Raw genomic sequence first — 25,142 nt, 5'->3', positions numbered from 1 at the left:
TTTCGATTAAAGTTATACCTGCAATAGTCATCGATAAGCTCTACCAACTGCCACATGTCCCATATCTGTAAAAATTTCAGGAGCTCCGCCCCATCTATGCAAAGTTTGATTCTAGATTATCAATTATCAGGCTTCAGATACAATTTAAACAAAAAAAATTTAGTGGAAACGATTGAGCATGGACATCTCTTCAATTAATGTCCAGTAACATTTTCACCTAAAATTGAAAATAAGCTTGAAATTTGAGAAAATGTAATTATTCAATTGCAAACTGTTGGCAACTGTTGATTCTATTAAATCATTCACTATGAAGAGATAGCAGATCTCGTGTGTATCCAGCGTTATTGATCTGTCACCAGCTGGCTCAGATCTTTGACTTGAGATGCGCATTTACACTAGCGCCAGGTGATCAATTTTCATAACGGCAAGGAAAGTTGTGTGAGTGCGCCACACCAGATTTTTTGTTTTTTTTTTTCTTAAACATGTTTACTTCAGAAAGTCCAAAATAGTAACTGGAGGCTGTTAGTGTAGAATATTACGGTACATAGTATATCAAACAATATTGAAGCAAGCATAGTATATCATTCTAAATCGAACTATGGTACCCATATCTATTTGTAATTGATGATGTATTTGTTTTTTGAAGTGTAAATAAATATGATTATTTTGATGAGTGATAAACGCTTAACCTAGATTTTGATTCGGACAGTATTATAATTGGGAAGGGACAGTTTTGAACATCAGCCTGTTGTTTCTCCTCATATAACTGTAAAAAAATTGTACGACCAAGAAAATGAATAAATAAATATAAACTATAATAATTTAATCTTCCGCTACAAATTTTTCTATGCTTCTACACTCCAGAGCGAAGCTCGGTCCCCCAATATTACATGTAGAAATTATACAATTTTAAAAAATTCATATCAAGTTTAATTTTTTTTTGCGTACAATCAAATCGAATCGTGTAGCGAAAATTTAAAAACTACCTTATACCTTTGATTATGGATACGTTAATTAAAGGATACTTAACGTATCCATAATCGAAGCTTATACTCTCACTATATTGGAAATAGAATGTTTCCACTTCTCGCATAGCATGTAATCAAAAGTCTGAATCATGAAGAATCAATCAAGCATATGTGATCCTTGACCTGTGGAGGGTTTTGACTTGTAGAGCCTACGATTATCCTGTAGAGGGTTAGTTGACCAGGACCTCCTACATACTGCCGGACCTGAGGCTAGAAGAAAATGGCCGCCGTATGTGGTATGGTCTTATAGGAATTCGGTGGCAATCAGATGATTCGCCACATTTTCTCATTAATGAGAAAAAACTACCAATCAGCTGTTAGAGAGCGTCTCAGTTTGTCGAAATCTCAGTTCGTCCAGTTCCCGTTAAAAATATCATTGCCAGCCACCACTTACGGCGGCCATTTTTTCGTAGGCGCAGGTCCGGTATATAGGAAGTCCTGGTTAGACGGTTCTGGATTGTGTTAATATCATGGAATGTGGGAAGTTTCACCTTTAGGTACTTGAATTACCTGACCCCAATATACCAAACCTTATTATTATTATTATTTGTTCATTAATGTTGGAAAATAATTAAACAATTAAGTTACAAGCTTGATGTGAAAGTTGAAGTGGTAGTTGAGTTAATTTCTGTGTTCGGAGTGGCGAAGAGTTTTTTCTGCCGAACTTTGCTTGGTAATTAAGTCGTTACCAAAAGTTTTCCGAGAAAAGTTGGCTCCTTATTTAACACGTACTGTCGTTGAAGATGCGAAATCCTCTTATATACGATTAGCCAAAGTCATAACGGTTAAAACTGTTTCTTTCTACAATGTACTTTCTCCATCACAGGATAATCTTCCAAGAGAGAGCTACTAATGGCTCTGGCGTCATTTTACCAAGGTTCACAGAGTTCAGATCAACATCTGAAATGAATTATCGACTATCAATCAGAGTACGGGAAAGAATAGAAGAAGATTCCTAACACTTTCTAGTGTTTAGAATCTTGCTTGGAGCAGAGGAAACTTTTACTGAGGATTGTCTTGTTCTATGCTTAAATAATGTATCATGAATTTGGATTTATGTAAGCATATTTGAGATGTTGAAGCGACAGAGTAAGTTAATATTTGGAGAGTAATTTATATTTTCAAATTAGAACTATAACTTCAACAACTATGTTTTAATTCAAATCGCAATTGATAAGTCTACGTCACGACTAACTAGTCCAAAACGGCGCCGCGCCTAGTGCACGTGTAGCTTAAGGAGTCATGAGTTACACGGTTTTCCAATTGTTTGGTTTCTCATTTGTTGAAAAAGCGTGTTTTCCGCTGCAAACAGTACTTTTCTCTCTTTTTCCGATTCCGAAGTCGTGGAATATGGTCTTACGCCTCCAACCAGTGATGTCGTTTTAAAGCTTTGGAAATATTCTAGAACACTGTACCAATAACATTAGTGTATATCTACTGCGAATACATTCACAGGGTGGAAAGTGGAATATTGTCCCCGAAAAATGTATGTTTCAAGTTTTTGAAGTTGGATACTAAAATCATGAAAAGAGTGGTCGAAATGAAACGATCCCCTCGAACATCATAGTTTGATGAATTCAATGGATTTTGAGAAGGAAGTTTCAGTTATGTTACACTAGCAGGTAACCCGTGCTTCGCAAGGGTCTATTTAAAAACTTGACAAACTGAAAACTTGACGTAATGGAATCTAGAAGAATTGAAAATAGGCCCATAAGAATCCTCGGTTGATTAAGAATTTATAAGCAACATTTCAAGTAAATCAGTCCAGTAGTTCAGATGTGATGATGCGTCAAACATAACTTTCCTATCCTTTACACTTGTATACGTGTTTAAGCCAGTTCTATACTATAATAAAGGAAATGAATGAGAATACATTTTGAAAGGTTTAAGATATCGATGTGCAGTTTCCATCATACTTTTTCTCTGGAGATCCTGTATCGGAATCATGTATCATATGCCAACCTTTCAATTAAAAAAAAAAGTTGGATTCAAAATTGCGGATCCAAACTGGCGGAAAAAATTTGGGTGCGACGGAAAACCTGTTTTTATCATTCGAAAAGGATACCCAATCATACCTATCTTCTAATTTCCCTTTTAAGAGAAATGTTCAGCTGCTTCCATACAACAACTGGAAACATGACAAATAATTGAAAACTTGACAAACTGAAAACTTGATGTAATCAAATCTTGAAGAATTGAAAATAGGTCTATAACCATCCTCGGTTAAGCAAGAATCTATATGCAAAATTTCAAGTTAATCAGTCCAGTAGTTCAGACGTGATGATGCATCAAACATAATTTTTCATACTTTACACGTGTATACGTGCATAATCCAGTTCTTTCCTTTATTATAGTATAGAAGAGGATAGATTATTGTTATTTTACAAAAAGAATAAGTTGAATAGTTTCCTTTCCAGAGGGAGTTTTGACAACCCAAAAAAACTCATTTTTTATTTGAAGATATAAGGAAAAGGTGCATAGGACCTTATTTTCCTGCTCAGCTTGCCAAAATACCCCTCATTCCAATATTACAATTTTCGACTGACTGTACAGTCATTCTATCAGGTCTCGAATAATTTTGAAATTTCAATTAAATAAAAATGGAAGGGAATAATTTCTTGATGTAAATATCGACACCTTTATTCAAAGACATATTAACTGCATGCGTCTTCATATTGCCGATACAGCATTGATGAAACTGTAGACGTTTACTTAGCACTTAGTCTCGAAAAACTGTTCTAGCTGAAAAATTAATGATCCATGCCACGTGTAGGCCTATACATTGCATCTGGAAAACGAAGTTTCAAAACTATCCCCCAAGTTGCACGTACGTCGGTTGACGTTTAATCACGATAAGATGCTATACTTTAATCGAGATTAGCGCTAACCAAAGCATTTTGGTTGCACAAAACAGAAATTTCAAGCGATAACGCCGATTAAACTAACTTGTGCAAAAAATTTATATTCTGATTAAATGGCACCATTTTAATGGCGATTAGCTGGAATGAAGAAAATTTGGTTGCAAAAAGGTAAAAATCGAAAAATAACGCCAGTTAAACTAATCGACATAAGAAATTTCAACAGGCCATTCACTGGGAATTAAATCCAACTAAGGCCGATTAGGTACCTACTGATAGCTGTCTTCCAATTAGTTTTTGGTAAAAAAACTACAGAATTAAAAGTATAAGCTAAATATATGAATGAATTTCATCCGTTAATAAAATAGAAAAGTGTTTTTAGATAATATTAGCATTCAAAATTAGATCCTGATTTTTGAAGTTAGTTTTCGATCTGGTTCGTGTGCAGATAGCATGACACTGGCGACAGACAGAACATTTTTATGGCACATGCGTAATGGAAGTCACCGCTTCAATAACATAACCTCACTTTTGTGTCATTTGTTCAGAACTTGCACCAGTTGTGGAATAATAATATAAAATATAGAATAATAGAATGAGTTATAGAATAATAATATAAATAATAGTCTAGAATAATAATTCTATAACTGGTCTAAGATTCAGAATAAAAACATCTGTCGATTAAACTACAGAGTTGCCAGATTGTGAAACCGTTAAAATCTTGGTTAGTTAACCGGAAAAATTATTCGGAATTAAAAACTAACCGATCTTTGTGGAACAGAAATGAATCCATGAAACTAACGCTGATTTGTTAATCGGCTTTAATGTCCATATTTAGACATACGTGCAACTGGCCCATAACTTCGTTTTCCTGATGCAATGTTTAGGTCTACACATGGCATGCATTATTAATTTTTCAGCTAGAACAGCTTTTTGAGTCAAAGTGCTGAATAAACGTCTACAGTTTCATCAATGCTGTATCGGCAATATGAGAACGCATGCAGTTAATATGTCTTTGAATAAAGGTGTTGATATTTACATAAAGAAATTATTCTCTTCCATTTTTATTTAATTAAAATTTCAAAATTATTCGAGCCCTGATAGAATGACTGACTCACTGTACAGTCAGTCGAAAATTTTAATAATGGAATGGGGGGTATTTGGCAAGCTGAGCAAAAAATAAAGTTTTCACCTTTTCGTTACATCTTCAAATGAAAAATGAGTTTTGTGGGTTGTCAAACTCTCTCTGAAAGGGGAACTATTCAACTTATTCTATCTTTTAGTAAAATAACAATGATTATCCATCCATCTATTATCTTCTATACGATAATAAAGGAAAGAACTGAATTATACACATATACAGGTGTTAAGTAGTATAGGAAAATATATGTTTGACGCATCATCACGTCTGAACTACTGGACTAACCTACGTGCAACTGGTCATATGTTTTTTCCAAACAGATGTTTTTGTGATAATTTCTTTGATGCAGCTGTTTCACATTCACCATATTATTATACAGAGTTTGTGAAAATGAAAATATTCATTAATTATCAAAACAATACTATTATTATATATATAATAAAAATATTATCATTATTGTGAAAAATGTTTATCAATTATCGAAAAAATATTATTGAGGTTGAATGGTATCAGGTAGAAAGCAATAATAGAACAGCTGATTTTCCTTTTTTTAATCTCGATCATATGATTTGGTTATTTTTTATGAAATCGTATGTACCATTAATGAAATTCAAACATTAATTCTGGAAAATCTAGAAGGAAAATTGAAATCTGGGCTTCGAGGTGCAAGAGTTTGATATTTTTAGAATCTATGTGCAAAATTTGGAGATCTAAATCATTCCCGTTTTTCCGGTATGCAATCCACAAGTTGACATGTTTTGATGCGAACACAGGAACAAACGAACACACGAACAAACACAACCCTACTCTCTCGTATTATATAGAAGATTTGAGTTTTTGTTTCTGAAGATATATTATTGTAGAGAATTGCTGAAATTCAGGAAGATAGTATTTAAAATGGAATGTATTTTTCAATATTATGTCAAGTTTGAGATTTGCTAAAGTTTTATATTTTTCTGACTGTGTTTTCTCATGGCGTTGAGGCTTTACTGAACGCTAATTTATTAAATTATACCAGAACTTTCACTTTCCTAATGACCTGTTGAAAGAAATAGGTGGAACAATCAGACATTGTGAAGCTTTTGTTATTTCACACTCTTGTCCAGCACAAAATGATATTGCTTGAAAAAAAAACACTTTCAATTCAATTATTTTAATGATGAATTTTCCCTCTCATCATAGATTTCCAAATGTATGGTAAATTATTCGATAAGGTAAACAGAGATTTTTATGTGTGTTATCTGATAACTGTGCCGTGCTATGAATTTAGATAGTTAATTTGGAATTTAGAATTTAGAAGCACACACAATATAACTTAATAAAAGGGATGCTTGATAAACATACCTAGTGCTAGAGACGGGAATCCAGAAATGACAAGAGAGACAACGAAATAGAGAGAAGATATCAACTATATTGTCACCTCTTACAGTTAAATTCAACAGTTAATAAAACAAAATGAAGTTACATCATGAAACCGAAAATAGAATCACTAAATTTAGAAAATTATCTCCGATATAGCTAACTTGATAGTATCCTACTCTGATATAGTTCAATAACAGACTGACTTCTCATGATAAGGCTAGCTTCACACGCTTTCGGTTTCATTCGGTTCGGTACGTTTTCGGTTCGGTTCGGTTCGTTACCGAAAACGAATGAGGCTTTCATACATGTCAGGTTTTAATTCGTACGGTTCCAATTAGGTATTTCCTTCTCAAACACAGCTGTGTCTTGATTTTCACAGTTCATGCTTGTATATTTAAATATAACAGCTTGTGTTAAATTGTGATATGTTAATTCTTGAACAACAAAATTTTTAAAATAATTAAAAATTGTGAATTATTTGAATAGTTTCTTTTTAATTTTGTTAATTTTTGATGTTCAGAGAGATGATTTTTTTGAATTGAAAATTTGTTCTTGTTTTGACACATGACACATAAACTTCATCTCCTCTCTCCATTGATGAAATCATGTAAAATTTGTGGAAAAATAAAAAAAGAATAAAAGAATAAAAATTCTCCCTGAGTTTTAATTTATATCTTTCATATTTTTTTAGCAAACTATTCATTGGGAAAGAAATGTTCCTGTGAACTAACAGGAATGAATTGACCATATGATTTTGACTTGGAAAATTTTGAAACAGATAATCACTATATCAGTTTAAAATAAAAACAAAAAAGGCAAGCGTGTGTGAAAGACTTTGTTTTTTCCCGTTTCCCTAGCAACGAATTCGAATATGATGAAACCTATTCGTGTCGAGGGGGCGTTCGGTGCTATACGGTTGCTATTCGGTACCGAATTCAAACCGAATCATCGTTTCACACTTATCGGAATTTGCCAAAAACGAAACGAACCAAAAGTGTGTGAAAGTAGCGTCTCGCCAGCAACGAATTGAAACCTGATGGAATTTATTAGTGTCAAGTGGGCGTTCGGCTCTATGTGGTTTCTATTCGGTACCGAATTCAAACCGAATTAGGCTAGCTTCACACGCTTTCGGTTTCATTCGGTTCAGTACGTTTTCGGTTCGGTTCGGTTCGTTACCAAAAACGAATGAGGCTTTCATACATGTCAGGTTTTAATTCGTATGGTTCCAATTAGGTATTTTCTTCTCAAACACAGCTGTGTCTGGATTTTCACAGTTCATGCCTGTATATTTAAATATAACAGCTTGTGTTAAATTGTGATATGTTATTTCTTGAACAACAAAATTTTAAAATTAATTAAAAATTGTGAATTATTTGAATAGTTTCTTTTCAATTTTGTTAATTTTTGATGTTCAGAAAGATGATTTTTTTTATTGAAAATTTGTTCTTGATTTGATACCTGGTATATAAACTTCATCTCTTCTCTCCATTGATGAAATCATGTAATATTCGTGGAAAAATAAAAAAAATAATAAAAGAATAAAAATTCTCCCTGAGTTTTAATTTATATCTTTCATATTTTTTTAGCAAACTATTCATTGAGAAAGAAAATGTTCCTGTGAACTAACAGAAATTAATTGACCATATGATTTTGACATGGAAAATTTTGAAACAGATAATCACGATATCAGTTTAAAATAAAAACAAAAAAGGCAAGCGTGTGTAAAAGACTTTGTTTTTTCCCGTTTCCCTAGCAACGAATTCGAATATGATGAGACCTATTCGTGTCGAGGGGGCGTTCGGTGCTATGCGGTTGCTATTCAGTACCAAATTCAAACCGAATCATCGTTTCACACTTTTCGAAATTTGCCGAAAACTAATCGAAAACGAAACGAACCGAAAGTGTGTGAAAGTAGCGTCTCGCCAGCAACGAATTGAAACCTGATGGAATTTATTAGTGTCAAGTGGGCGTTCGGTTCTATGCGGTTTCTATTCGGTACTGAATTCATACCGAATTACCGTTTCACACTTATCGGAATTTGCCGAAAACGAATCGAAAACGAAATGAACCGAATGAATGTGTAACTAGCCTTACCGTTTCACACCTATCGGAATTTGCCGAAAACGAAACGAACCGAATGAATGTGAAACTAGCCTAATTCGCATAATCCTCATCATTCACAATTGGAACAATGAATATTGTTACATAACCTATTCCCTCAAATTTGTAGCTTTATGCTTATTCACCGGCATATATAGCTGAACTTGCCAACCAGAGTATACTGCCTTCAATATTCACTGAATGTTCACTTGTTGATGAATTTAAAGGTGATGTTAGAAACTAGTGGGTGATTGCTGGAATGTTTGGCTCTTGGGACTTAAAGTTGAGAGTGGTGTTGATGAATATTGCTAGAAGCTGTGCGATAGGCTACTCCAATGACTAGAAACAGAATTATTGAGAACTGGATTTTGGTGAAGAGTGTTCCCATTGATGCTGCCATGCGTATTGGAACTCTTTTAAAGCCTAGTGCATTACCGTTTGCATTACATTTCAATGACATTCGAGTTACAGCTAGTAGTGTGTTCAGTCACTATTTTGAATTTCATTAGCACGATATTGACAATCTTAATTATTTGTCAAAATGTAAATAATTATCCCTTTGTGAACTATTTTTAACGACATTACAGTCTAAAATCTTGGAATATTAGTTATTAAAACTATTACTCACTGTGGAGCGCTTTTGGATTCTTAGAATCCATTTTCATCACACAAAAGGATTCCTACTTGCAGTTCGTCATGGATGATGAAATGGATGAGTAAATAATTAGTCGAATCTAGTAATAGAATTGTAGTAATAACTAGTAATTCTATGAACTGTAGATCCTCAGTCTCTTCCATTGAAATTTTATGAACTGAGGAGAATTGCAACGTTGGTAAGTAGTCTCTCAACTTTAAATAGTTGAAATAAAAATCAAGATAAATGGTTAGGCTCCGATGCACAAAAGCCCTTTAACTTTTAATCGTGAGTAATTCCATGAGAACCAAACAGAGAAAGTTTTTTGGATAAGGCTTCTCTGATTGGTTCTCGTCAAAACATTTAACGAGACTATAAAAATGAATAATATTCTCGTATCTATTTGACCGGCTTTTGTGCAGCTGGCATATATGGGGATGGGCTATATGCTAATACTATGTTCAACGCTAAACCACGTGTACTTGTATATGGTTGCATTTATCATAATGTGTTTTATACGGGGTTTAAACGAACAATTGACATTTCTCCGTTCAAACCAAGGTGTCTAGAATACAATGTCTTCTAGTTACATTGGTTTAAACTAAGTATCTGCATACAGACCTTACAGTTGCATTGAGTTATTAATTGCATGCACTTGATAATCCACTCCATAGCTGATTAATTCTATCAGATCTATATTCTGATTTTTCCTAAAAATCAGAAGTACGTAGCTTTTCCTACTGTTGTTCAGTAGTGGATCGTTTTAATAGCGCGATTTAAAAAGGAACATTCCTGGCTTATCTCATGAGATTCTCATTAGAATACACACGCTCGGCTGTAAATGCCAGGCCCGGCCCCAGGGGTAGGCGGACCGGGCGGCCGCCCAGGGCGGCAGGTTTTGGGGGCGGAAAATTCAAAGGAACGGAAAATATCAATTTTCGAGAAATTTATTCAATTTACAAAAAAAACTCAACTAAAAGTTATATTTGGTCATTTTTAGTAAATTGAATAACTTTCTCAAAAATTTATATTTTCAGAAAATTCTTGTTTTATTAAAATCAACAATATCGTGAAGAATTTATCCTTTGAATTTTATGGATTCATCTCGTACCGAATTTGAAATGTTCTGTCCCAAAAATTCAAACTTTAGGCGCTCATGTCTCAAAAAGAAATGATTTGAAAACAAAAATTTTCCTAAGAAAACTTTTTCATTTTGATTGCTTAGCGATCCTTAAGCGATCCTTGATCGTGTCCTTAAGTGCGCCTCTCCGCTAGGAAATACTGAAATGAAGTGCATCTAACGGGTGATTCTCATAGAACATATATTCTCATGAACTTATGTCATTGAGCAAAATATCACTGTGAGGACATTATAGATGGTGATGAATCATCACTGATGATGGTTGAAGCTAAAAATGAGGTATTTTCACAATACAAGGAGCATTGTTATCAGTTGTACCTGGGAATCTATATGAGATAGAGCGCTCTACCTAGTCTCAGATTGTAGAGCTCAAAATTACGCCAAGAAGGAATTTGAATTTCATATCTAGATTGTAATCGAGATATATTGTTGATCAAATACTAAAAATGATCAAAATTGTTTTTTTTTCTTTAAATATCACTCGTTTTTGAAAAATCATAGCTCAGTACTCATTGGATAGAGAGTTCAAAATTATCTCATTTCGTTCAGAATTTTATAATCTTGAAAAAAGGCGGGAGCAAATTGTTCTGTCCGATCACTGATTTTGCCGGAAGTAGCTGAAAACTGGAAAATAAACCTAAAATACGAGGTTTTTGGGCCACTCTGTATATAGCACAAGGGAATTTCGTATGAAGATTTGTATTTGGTTCTGAACCTCTATCATGTATCCAAATAAAATATTAAAAAATCAGAACCACGATACAAATTGCAAGCACACCCCCTTTTCCATGTCTATATTGACTGGACTTTACTGTTCCCAATATTTATATTTGTTAAATATTTGTTTAAATGACAATAAATATTGTTAAACATAATTATTTACAGTTTACTGAGACTCTGTGGTGTGAATGGCGCGATCGCATCACAGCAGAGACACAATAGTAACGCTGGTTACACACTGTGCGGTTTCTGCCGCGGCGGCGAAACTGTCGTCGCCGCCTCGAATAAAAGTCGAGCTTACACATTCAGCGGCAAAAATACCGCCAAACATCGAGCGGGAAAATTACCGCCACGTATGATCAGTAGCCAAAATAATTCTTGTAGTTCTTCATCGCAAATGTGTTGAAACTTCTCTGTTTCATGAGTGTTCAGTTAATTGTATTTTTCAATTTTTTTTTTAAAGTATATATTATTAAGTGTTCAACTCGAAATGGAAAGGCGACAACTTTTACCACTTTTGTTGTATCGTCGAAGGAAAAGAAGACAACAGAGAAATCGCCTTGTTTGTATTCATTGAGATTTGTACATTGAAATGAACGTTTTTATTAAATCGACAGCGATATACAACATATTACAGTTTTTCCTTGTCATCCAGAGTTTCAAAATCCCTCCTAATCTCCATACACACTTCCTTCCACGCATTCCTTGTTGCATCGCGATCCTTAAATATGTCGAGGGTTTTTTACCACAAAACTGGCCTCTGTTCTACAAATGATATTAACAACACATTGTCTATTAACTCACCCATTTTCTCACACTCGTCAACCAAAAACACTTAAAACATTAAATAAATGTTATAAACAACTCACAAACTTTACAACAAGATACAGAATATTGATACTGATGGGCACGCATAATAATACCATGACTGCAAAACAAAATATTGAAACCAAAGACCTTAAAGCTGCGATTAGACCAAATTTATTAAAAGAATGTTGATAACTCAATCCTTTTAGATTATAATATAATCTAATTATTAGATTGAACATAACTTATCATACACATGATGAACATATGTGTTTGTCAACGTCCGTTCAATCTGATAGAATCTATAAGGATTAAGTTATAACCATTTTGTTAATAACTTTGGTGTAAACCCAGCTTAAAGATGCATACCTCTTTAATGTCTTTGATTGAAACTATAGACCTTATACAAATACAGTAATAGACTGGGTTCTCCACACATCTGTGTAATCACTTGTCAGCTGATTAATGATGAATAATTCTATAGTCTGATTTTTACTCTAATATTGGCGTATGAAGGAGGCTCCTTTTTCCTTTTATATTATCCTTGAAATGCAAAATTTCTAAAAACCTTGTATTTACGTCGACGCGCAATTACAAAAGGAACATACTTGTCAAATTTCATGGAAATCTATTACCGCGTTTCGCTAAAGAGAAAAAGCCGCGATACCGAGATAAAGAGAAATGCGAAACCGTCGACTTGAATCTTAGACCTCACTTCGTTCGGTCAATTATTATACTTTATTTTAAAGTTTTGTGAACTATTCGAATTCCAATTTGTCAAATCAAGTTTCTATCAATTTTTTATTTTCCTCTTGCTAATCACGTCTTATTCCATGAAAGATGTAGAGATGAATATCACTTTAGATATTATAAAGTGGTATTTGTCATATAGATATAGATATCACGAGTAACGTTTGAAAAGAAAAAGCAAACATTACAAACTCAATTTCGTTCTATATGAGTGAATATTTTCACAAATCCAATAGTTCATTCTCTACAAACCTTGTCGCCTGTAATGGTTATAATTGTAATAATATTGTCTATTGCAGCATCTGAATTCAGGCATTGAATAACTGATTGCGTATCTCTATTGATCTGATCCCTTTCAATGCTGCTTTACTCCAATTATTAACTACATCAGAGAAATTATTCTGATTCTGAGAGCTGATTCCTCTTCAGGAATCATCCACACGGACTTAATAAGCCTGAATGATGTTGATCTCGTCACTAAATCCTTTCAATTATTCACAAATCTGTTGTACGGATTTAGATTTCACACATTTCGAAGAGCTTTCAATAAAAGAATGGGATTCCACTACTGTAAAAGAGAACAATCTTGAGGAGAAATCGTAAATGTATGATGATTCTGAGTTTTTTGAATCAATATTGTACTGTATTTTATAATTTAATTAATTGGTTGTAGCTCGATTATTTGTTAGTTGAGGAAGTTCATATTCCATTGTAAAATCAATATACAAGTATGAAGTATGAATATACTTCATAAATAAAATTCACCTACAATTAATTAAACATTTTTCAATACAGCTTTCTTAGTCTTTCTCATTTGATTTCTCTATTTATTTTCTTTAATATTTACAATTCTTTGTGGTTCTTCCGTTCTACTCAAAACTATTAATGAATTGAAGTTGACAAAAGGAAAAGAATGAATAAACTTGAATAAAAAATAAGAGTTACAAGAATTCAGTTTCCGCTCCTATAATAGAAATTTCTCATCAAATTACTAACAGACATCAGACTAAATCTCAGCGACAATTTGAACGTAGCAATCAGGCTTGAGTTAGTTAGTCCCTCCAGGTGAATGTGATATGCTCGGTTGATACCAATCTATGTGGAATCAGTGTAATACAGAATCAGTGTTATAGTTACCAGTGATGATTTCTCATCAGCAATATACGGAACATTGAATGCTGGAGGCTCTTCGTCTAAATTCCAAATAGTTAGTCGTATTATATACTAGCAGATAACCCGTGCTCCGCAAGAGTGTGATTGGAATTTGACAAACTGAAAACTTGACCCACTGAAATCTTGAAGTATTTGAAATAGGCCTATAAACATCCTCGGTCAATTGACGTGATGATGCGTCATTCGTTAATTTCCTATCCTGTACGCGTTTAAGTCCATTATTTCCATTATTAGATAAAAGTCGTACTATAATAATATTTGTTTTATAAAATCATTCTTATAATAGTCGTTTTATAATGGTTATTGTTGAAGCAATAGGGGCAGATTGGGAGAAGTGTTTTAATTTGACACAAAATGCAATTGAGTTGTCTTTGTAATGCGATTGTACTCGTATTCATACAGTATCAATACAACTATTATGATCGATGTATTATTATGATACGAATATATCATAGCAATATTCACTTAATCATCAAAATGAATCATCCATTCTCAGGGTATTGGAATTGAGTTCAGTTCTGTCATTTACATGTGAAAAGGCATATTGCTATAATCTTCAGATTACACTTTTCCATTGACAAAATTTCAGTTCGGCTAGAAATTGAATCAGAATAATTAGTCTATAATCAGAAATAATTAATCCATTCATCAATTCATTGATTCATGAGATAATGAGTGGAGACATCTTGATAATTATATTATTGTGTTGGTAATCTATTTGAGCGCTGAGCATACAAGCAGTTAGAATAGGTCTTACGGAACAAGATTGTCAATTGGGATACAATACGGTAGTAATAGTGGGTTTAATCCAACTTTCAAGCAAATATACTATTAAGTTTACTTATTTAGTGAGAAGTTAGTATTTCTAAGCAAATCTACTACAAAGTTTACTTATTTATTGAGATGTTAGTATTTCTGTTTAACTGTCGTCAAGTGAATGGAAGCCCCAATGTGCAATGTGGAACAAGAAACGTGGTTTGAAAGAAACTGTAACGAATGCAGTGTAAAGGCACGCTAGTAGGCCCAGAACAATAAATGCTTGCTGTCTGGTGAAGTTTTGAGTGTCACTTCCACACTGCCAAAACCTTCTTCCTAGACTCTTTCTCCTTCCCCATCAACTTTCACTTTCTCGCTCTATTCCTCAATTCCTATTTCTCTCCTACTTACTCTCTCAAGGTCAACTTCCACTCTTCATTATTCCATTGCACACTGTTCCGGCTTTCTTCTCATAACTTTTCCCCTCATCTGTTTCCATTCTCCTCATTCAATTCTGTTACTGTCTTACTTCTCCAGTTTTCTCTCTAGATTGTCTCCGACTGTCCCTCGTTCTTCTCCATTTCATTCTCTCTCCAGAGAAAGTTTTCCAAGATACTCAAGTTGCACTTCGCAGCTCTGAACTTCGCGTAGAATTCCCCACTGAATTAAAGTGGAGAAAATAATTAGTAATGTCTGGCGCCTTGGATCGACAACTTGCTATTGTTGCTTTATGTGATTTCTATTGTTCATTGAGACTGCTTTGTCGTTCTGCCGATGATATTATAATGTTTGAGGATATAAAATGTAAGAGGAGTTTTAACCAACAAGAAGTCGAAGGAACTTCAACCTGGTTTTGAAACTTTGGAAGTCTTGTAATGAGGGAGAGTAGCTTACACACTAGATATGGAAATGTGTATCCACGGATTAAGGATACCCAGTAATAGGATAAGTTGTTGTCTACTCCGTGGTGTAACAGACTCTTGTGTCTGACAAGAATTCTCATTTTCCAATAATCAACTTGGAAGATCAACATATAATTATTATAGTATTGTGACATTGAGTATAAAACCGTTTTAATTGAATACAAGACGAAGTTATCAATCTAGGAAATTGAAGTTGGGAAAGAAAATTTCAACGTTTATCGAAATATAAGGAATGTAATGAGCTATATGGATAGAATCAATGACTATTGTGCTACAGCAAATATTATTTGAAGTTGCAGAAGTCCTCAGTTTTCTCATGAAGCTTTCATTGGATATTCGAATTCAGAAATTATAATAATATTCCAGCAGTTGGCTTTTATGATTTTGTTAGCTAAATCATGGCTTTTCATGACAAGTGACCGATAAGTTCAAAAAGTATTGGGAGACAGGATTTCGGAGCAGATATCAAATTTCAAATATCTGGGCTGCAATATCACATATGATTATGACCAGGATGTCTAAAAAAAGTATCAAAATTCAACCTGGTATGCGGTGCAATCACTCGATCCCTCAAAGGTAGAGCCAGAAAGAACACCTTGATCAAATTTTACACAGTTGTGGAGATACCTTCATGTCTACTTCGACTACGGAAGTGGAGCATGGTGCTGAAGGAAGCTTGAATCAAGAATACAGTCAGCAGGGATGCGATTCCTAAGATAAGTCAAAGGATGCACAAGAGAGAATCGGATCGAAATGAAAATATAAGAAGAGAATGTGATGTTTTAACCAGTGTTGAGTTCGGAAAAACATATAGAAATAAGTAGTCAGATCATGTCCCTAGAATGCCAATCTTATAAAAAGACTGTTTCCCATTGAATGCCCCACTCCACAAGTCGGTAGGCAGAAGAAATATTGATAAGAGGTGGACGCCGGAACAGACTTGAAAAGCCTAATCCATGACGACGACGACGACGATGATGATGATGATGATGATGATGATCTTTCATCGATAAAAGGAGCACGAAATCAAAGCATTGCTAAATACAAATATTTCACCATCACGGTGAGACAAATCTGGTAACAGAAACAATATTGACATCCTTAGAGTACAGAGTTTTCAACACTACTAGTCGGTAGCATCTAGACTTGAAGTGCAGAATTTGGGTGATTTGGGATTTTAATTGGAGATACTGCTTATTGATCGAGAAAAATGAATTAAATTAAAAATTCAAGATATTACTGTCAGAATGTGTTTGACAAGAGAACAGAAAATATAGAAACATTGTCGCTCTCATACTAGTAGTTCTGCGAACAGTAGACCTCGCACATCAATACAACTTTCAAATCAAAGTGAAGGGCCGTTATGAAAGTGCAGTATATTGTGAAGATTTAGCAATGTCATCTATTATTTTTCCATTGAAAATGCTAGTGACAATGTTTCCAGGGACATCGGACTTATAAATTTCTTTTGAGGAAGTACTTTCACATTGTCCCCATATTTACAATATCAACCTATATTACAACTTTTTATTAATTAATTATAAGATATTGGTCAAGTGACTGAGAAATGGAATATGCAGTAGGCAATTTATACGATGAATCGTCTCACAGACGATAGTGAGACAATGGTGTGTCAATGACAGGAGGTTGCTAATGATGGTTTTAATTTTGATGAAAAGTGGTTCTAATTTTATGGCTTGTTATGATAATTATGCAGAATGTTAAATGCTCAGAGCTCGGTTTCAGATCTCATACTAAAAACAAAAATCTGGTGTGGCGCACTCACACAACTTTCCTTGCCATTATGAAAATTGATCACCTGACGCTAGTGTTCACGCGCATCTCATGTCTGCTACTCAAAGATTTGAGCCAGCTGGTGACAGGGCAATAACACTGGAGACACACGAGGTCTGCTATCTCTTCATAGTGAATAGAATCAATAGAATCAACAATAATTTGCAATGAATAATCTCATTTTCTCGAATTTCGAGCTTATTTTCAATTTTAGGTGAAAATGTTACTCAACATTAATTGTAGAGATTTTCATGCTCAATCTTTTCCATTTAATTTTTTTTGTTGTATTTGAAAATTGTAATTGTTTAAATTGTATTTGAAGCCTGATAATTAGAGATCTAAAATCAAACTTTGCATAGATGGGGTGGCGCTCCTGGAATCTTTACAGATATGAGACTCGTGGCAGTTGATAGAGCTTATCAATGAATACTTTAGGTATGAATTTGATCAAAATCTTTGGAGCCGTTTTCGAGAAAATCTCGAAAAACCTTATTTTTGACAACACTTTCGCCATTTCAGCCGCCATCTCGAGTTGCATTTGATCGAAATTGTTCGTGTCGGATCCTTATAGTGTAAGGACGTTAAGTTTCAAACTTCAAGTCATTCCGTTAATTGGGAAATGAGATATCGTGTACACAGACGCACATATACTCACAGACACACACACACACACACACACACACACACACACACCACACACACACACACACCACACACACACACACACCACACACACACACACAAAGCTAATCGTTTTCCAGAAACTATTCGTCTATGAAACAGGGGAATTTCGTGTTGAAAAGGGAAAAAATTGTGCAGCCAAGTGAGACGTTTTCCACAATTGATAAATACAGCACATTTTAGAGCGGCACTACTTATATTATAAAAAATGAGAGCAAATGTTCTTATTGGGAAAGATTTACTCTTAACATATTGTAAATACAATGATATTTCATTTTGAAAAGAATAAAAATTGCTGTATCTTGCAAAATAACGACGCTATAGTAGCGTCTAAAATCAAAATATCGACAATACGAAAGTAGCTTTCTGGAAGGAGGTTTGTCTGCGGTTTATCAAATTACAAAAAAAACCGGAGGTCTTATCAAAAATCGTTACACATACGTTTCTCCGCCTTGTTTCAAAGAACTTGTATACCAAATTTTATCCAAATCGGACAATAACTGCGACCGTAACTGCGGTACAAACAAACAGACAAAAGCCGATCGAGCCGAAACTAAGACCTCAGTTTCGCTTCGGTCAATAATGAAGAGTTGACAAGAGAATATGACAGACATGCAAAATATGATTGAAAAAGCATCAGAAAGTTGTTAAAACCATAGCAAAATATTTCCAAGTACACTGAAGAATTTCACATGCATAATGCGCTCATAGCTATTGCGAGAATTCAAAGGACCGTCTAGAATAAGCCATCGTTATGGCGCGATATTTTCCTCAAAATTGGGTCATCATAGAGTGTCTGAAGAAACCCCCCACTAAGATCAATTTAAAGTGTACGAATTCGTTCAGAATGCATTAACCATCCATTGGAAACTTTTCTGATCCGCCAGCATCTTCCGATGAGAATTGAATTGAAAGAATCCTCCACTCAATACCATCCACTTTGGAAATGCGTTCAAGTTGAAAACTTATCTTCTTTAATGCGCCAACGGGGAATCATTGCTAGGAACGTGCTCAAGAATGTGTACTTTGTTATTTCCAAGTCCACTGAAGAATTTCACATGCATAATGCACTCATAGCTATTGCCAGAATTCAAAGGACCGTCCTCTTGCTCATAACCATTCTACTCTTTTCATCCTTTTTATTCCCTTGCAGATTTTTTCTTTCTCCTCCTCCTTTTCCCTTTATCTTCTATTTTCTCTTCTCCTGCTTAACTTAATATCCTTTTTTCTTCATCTCATTTGACATCAGGCTCTCTCACTCTTCCAGAGAAATCTCACCATCTCTTTTTATCCTAGTCCAATTGTTTCAGGTTCACGATTTATCGCTTCAATCAAATTCTGATCATCTTCGAACTTGAATCTTTGTTCTCACGCTAATGCAACTGTCTTCTGAGAATACAGAGCATCCATTCTTTTCCAAATGGAACCAACCTTTCTCTTTCGTTTTAATTGTGATCTATAGATCCGTCTAAAAACTAAATTGGTCAATTGTGTATTGAGTAACGTGTATTTCGAAGTGATGATTGTTCATAAAGCGATGTATTGGGATGGGTTATGAATGCAGAATTAAGAGTGATGAGCTTCGAAAGTTTATTGAATTCTCATTAGAAATAATATTATGATGAAAGTCTACTGATGAACTCGGATAAGTCGGTGATTATTGAACAAAGTTGAACTTTGTCAGACCTAAGCTCGGTTGGAAAGTGATGCCAAACTCCCAGACTCTTTGTTGCTGGAAACTCCTACTCATATCTGACACGGATAATTATTCTCTCTTGTTCTGGGATTTTTCCTGTGTGAGTCATTAGTTACCTGATGGCGGCGAGCTAAATGAAACGTCGCTTGCAGTGAAAGTTCAAGCACAAGCTCTCTCTTGCTGTTCCAGTGTTTCAAATTTTCATCAATCCGTTTTTTCACAAAGATGAACATCGTCGCCCATTTCCCAGATTAATGCTGTCCAATAAAATGAAGTCTCTATGCCTTTGTTGTTTGTCGGATCACGGTATCCTTTTCAAGCTTATTACTCCGATTTTGTTGTTATCGATTTATCAAAGCCTTTTTCAGAGCGCCTTGTGTGCTCTCTTCCAACTCAACCATCATGGTCCATTCAGCAGCCATTACATCGAGGAAATGAAGAAAAGGTCAAACAGACGCTCCCGTAGAACAGTGCAGTTCCCGGTGAGCAAATTGAATTGATGTCGGGGCAGCCATTCATTGAAAACCTCTCATCTGCGAATTCAACCCTTTTACAAAGTTGGTGCTCTCTTCTTTCACGTCATTTGATACACAAATGTCAAAGAATCTCTTCAAATCTGACATCCATGAACAGGAAATTAATCATTTTCATTACTACCATTCAATGTCAAGAACGTTTGTTTGAGATAAGAAATTATGGGGTTCTAAGAAAGGATAACGCACCCAAAAATGTTATCTGATGATAAAATAATATGAATATTGAATGACTTGGCTGGCTCACGTCCAGTCTCAAAGTTCTCATGTCACATCTGATTAATTTGATGGCTTCTGAGTTGACTGAATGACTATTTCATATTATTCGTTGTCGTAAGATATCCTGGTGATCACAGACAAACATATCCACATCTATTCTCTCCAATACTACAACATGTTTATCATCCAAAATCAATATTATCGTACACAAAATTAGTATTTGGATAAGCTATTGTATCTTTTCGTAAGCTACTCTTATTAGCAAGAGACAGTAATAGAAATAGATGAATATTGGGCAGAGTTATTGTTTACAGGCTTCAGCAAACATTGTTCCACTTGGAATCGTGTTCAGAATTCATTGGCAATATTGTGTTCGGTTTATACCAACACAATTCATGGAAGTAGATGAATTATTTTGCATTGCATTTTATCCCAGACGAAATTTGCATTCATGATTATTTTTGAGAATCAGCAAGGGATTGTGTAGTAGAGAATTTATAAGATGAGAGGGAGGCAGAGTTCGTTCTTGGCTAGAAATGTCTTTAATACAGATTGATAAACTGATTAATCAATCAATTAAACTATCAATATATCTCTCAATTTCCTACTGTGGAATATTCTGTAGATTACCGTTTATGTTGATTCATTATCTCTTATAATACTATATAGAAATAATCTTTTTAATATACTTGATGATGGCATAATAGCCTAAGCATGTTGTGAGTAAACAATTTTAAACAAGGGTGAGTTACTTGAATTTTTATTTCTATCTTATATAGAAATAATATGGAAAATATAACAGTTATATTTTATCAATATTTTTTTAACAGCTTGTTTATTTGTTTTTGATATGCATGTATTTTACATTTTCTTGTTTTGAGCTCATATTCAGAATATAACTTTATTCATTCATTTATATTCGTTCATTTATATGAAATATGGAAAGACTGTAAAACCTAATTAATGTTTTGTTTTCAGATCGATGGTTGATCTGAAGTGGAGTTGTGATGCTTATTCCATGCCATTCGTGAGATAACTAGAACACACCGCTGTTTGGTGAGTATTTTTGTTCTTTAGAAACTGTATAATGATTTATACTAATAGCTTCATGAAGAAAAAGGATTTTCATATGCTTCCTTGTTCTAATTTCACGAGAATTAGAATGGTTTTTACATGTGTTTCACTTTGAACAACTTAGTACGTAACAAACTTTATACTGATTCCAAAATTATTCAAGAGAATAATTCATTCTTTTAGATTCTCAAACCATGGAGTTGATTCTATACAGTATGATTAACTTCTATGCATAGTGGTTATTATGATAGTCTTCGGATAGAAATGTCAATAACGAGTTGACATGAAATGTCAATAATCTTATTGTAATGACATGATTCCTTAAACATTTTGTCCATTTACTATTCTTATCAATAGTTCTCAGATTGTTATTGAATAAAATGAGTGCGTGCCATCACTTCATACAGGTTTAACCTGAAGATCTAAGCACTGTGGACATATAATTTATATGTTGTCCCATATCATGCTGGGAAGAGAATTGTTCAATCATGCTTGTGAATAGAACAAGCTCTCCTTTTACCATCTAATTAGATTATTAGGCCAGTCTCAATCTCGACGAATTCATACCCTTTTTATTTTCAACAAAGACAATATAATATTATGTAGTTGGTTATTCTAGTTATCCATGCTGCCTATATGGATATCGTGCGTAATATTATAGTGGTTCTGTCAAGGATAAATTGACATCTTGTGCGTTTTTGAGATATTCTAGAGAGTGTCTCCTGTCATGAGGCCAAAAAGCCTCGTTATATAAATAATTCGCAACTCACCATGCTCCACGCCATATTGCACCGGCGGCAGATTGAATGTTAATAATGCAATAGCTGCACTTGGTGTACGTTCCCGCTAGACCGGCTGTCTGTCCACTATGAAACAGCACAACTCTCCACTTTGTTATGGATGTTCGAATCGGAGTTTGAACTGAACATTCCCACTCGACTTGAATATGTTATGCTGGCTGGAAGTTTTTATTGGGCTCATTCTCGAAAATGGGAATAAATATTTCATTGCGAGTAGGAAAAATTGGGAGGACTGTTAAGGAGATGCGGTGAGATTGAGATTTAAAAAGCAAAATCATAAATTGGAGCGAGTCATTTCTGAGCCACACTGCACGATTTATTTAATGCCTCACATATTTGTGAAGTAACTTCTACTTTTTGCATAGCAAGCAGCACCCCACTCCTGTGGAATTCTATGATTCCATCATGAAGTCATCCAACGTAGAAAACCTAAGAGTTCAATGACAAATTTGATATTTATATTATATTTTCTATAAAGAGTTCATTATAATCGATCTCATTAATTATTAATTATCTTGACCTATTTGGTGTTAAATAAATAATTATCTCACCTTCTTGAATCGAATAAAGAAAATTATTGGCGGTATAAACATTGCGAAGATTGGCTATTTTTTGTTTCCATGACTATTTTCAATTCCCATTTATTAAATTTCATAAATACATTATTTCAAATTATCATTTTTGATATTATAATGTAGTTTATTCTTGTGATCATTATCAGGATTGTGAAAAGTGCAGAAGGAATGAGAATAGAGAAGCAAAGATAGTTTCACGTTTTTAATGTACATAGACGTTGTTTTGAGAAAGGAGAGCGATAGAGGGAGAAGGTCGACCATTACAATTCGGCAAAAGAAATGTTTAGTTGATCGGTTTTCGTTTGAGAATCATTAATCTTGTGTTGAGGCAGTGCAGGTACAGTGATGGATTGCACGCTCAAATCACAAGTCAGAAGTGACATGATTTGAACTTTCTATTCCTTCAAAGAGACGATGCTTTCGAAAGGAATTATTAGCTGTGATTGTGTTGGATAGGGGATGAGATTTCAATCAGCCGTAGCTGACTTGTTGGAAAGAAGGGCAGGCTTCTATTCAAGGTTTCGGAAGCTTCTGAAGGTGATATTGAATCACTATCGTTCCGAAAGCCTAAACGTACTTTTAAACATATTATATCAAGTAGAATTGATTATTTTTCTCTTTCAACCTTCATCCTAGGATCACAGCTGTGAACTTTGTGTAACCGGTTCCACATGATTTTCCTGATCATGCATCTAATTCATCTATATCATACATGTACCTTATTCATATCATGAAACCAAAAATTAACTGGCGAACAGCTTGTGCATTCATCTTTTGAGTTCAAATGATTTCTCCGATTAACTTCAGTGTAATCCTTTGCTCCTCTAATGTATAAATATCGAAGAGCTCCAATTCTATGAAAATAATGGGGTACTGTATCACATATACTCTCATCTTCGTAACCCTCGTGATAAATTATGGTATTTCTTGTAACTCTCATTATTGACAATCATTGTTTATCACGTTCATCGGCATCACCTATTTTATCTCCCAGCAAGAACAAAATACGAGATGTAATTATTATTCCAATCAGTAATTAGTATTATATTACAATCAGTACAATCAGTATTATATTATAATTACAATCAGTATCATTGGAATAATCCAAGTGGCAACAATAATGATCACAGTACAATTTCAAACAAGGAAAGATGAGCTATGCTCAATGCTAGTGATAGAAATGGAGTCTTCACGTCATGTTTAAACGAGTACAAATTCATCGGGAGTTCATCGGCAGTTCAAAAGTTGTATAGTCCATAATTTGAATTCTAATATTCTATAGTCTTTGATGGAGTATTTTGTGATCAGAATTGGACGATCAATAGCAATTCATACCTCATTAAATTCCAGATTGCACCTATCCAATGAATAATATTATGCATTGACATAAGCGACAATGAGAATGGGAAATTGAATGGGCTTATTGCAGATATATCCTATTTTCACAAAACTATGATCGGGAATATTTCAGGGAAACTTCTCTTCATACCCTTTTCAAATATTGGAATGCTTTGACACAGCCTTGAAAATTCATTTACAGGAATTAATTACAATGGTAGTAGATAGAACATACAGTTCAAAACTGCATTGAAGTGTTTAATTAATATCGTTTAGACGATTAACCTGTGTCTGCGAAAACTGGTTCACAGACCCTTCAGCTTCTATGATGATTATAGTAGCTCACACACTACTAAGTACGTGCATCCCAAGGTAGACATAAACCATTGATAACGATATCATACATATCTGTGGTTGGAGCAATGTTGATATGTGGTTGTACAGATGGTTCAATTTAGGATTTTGGGTGGTTTAGAGGGTGTGAAGCGGTGTACCGGAGTTTGAGGAAGGGAAGATATAGTGCAAGGGGTTCTTTGGTGCCCCCACATTGTATTGATTGCCACTATTGAGCAGCATTTGGGCTCCTTTCGTGTACTAGCTCATTGGCACAGGCACAGTGTGTTTGCTGGTGCATTCCACCCACACCTTTGCTCTGGCAAGCTCATTGCAGACCATTGCTTTGAGTGACCTGTTTGCTGTTTGCATATCACCTCGCTCCCGACCAATCAAGCGCCAACTTTGGTTAGTCTGTCCTACTGTTATGTGGGTAGTGGGCCTATGCTGTTCTATCTCCTGATGAAACCGTCTGAATGTTATCTGAGGGACAATTATGTCCAGCAAATATTCTTGTATCTGAATCAGTATCGGGAGTGTTAATATATATTCTGTTAGAATCGCATCCACTTTTTAAATCAACTCCCCACTTATACAGTTGTTTCAGTACTAACTTCAATTCTAGGCCATATTTTTTCACATGGATTCAAATGTATTATAAATTCCTTATAGATATCGGATACTGTTGTTGTTGAGATGTTGTGAT

The 25,142-nt window shown here is 34.5% G+C and overlaps 1 protein-coding gene across 1 annotated transcript in view; it reads left to right on the top strand.

The window, feature by feature from the left end:
* The window catches only part of LOC111050143, a 565,154-nt gene that overhangs the window by 117,335 nt on the left and 422,677 nt on the right, over window positions 1-25,142 (top strand). Inside the window, exon 2 of the mRNA XM_039426978.1 lies at window positions 21,295-21,372. The gene's annotated coding sequence lies outside the window, so the exon portion shown is untranslated. The remainder of the gene's footprint in view (window positions 1-21,294; window positions 21,373-25,142) is intronic.

The sequence above is a fragment of the Nilaparvata lugens genome, chromosome 4, assembly GCF_014356525.2.
Source record: "Nilaparvata lugens isolate BPH chromosome 4, ASM1435652v1, whole genome shotgun sequence".
Lineage (NCBI taxonomy): Eukaryota > Metazoa > Arthropoda > Insecta > Hemiptera > Delphacidae > Nilaparvata > Nilaparvata lugens.
This window is presented reverse-complemented; position numbering and strand designations above follow the sequence as displayed.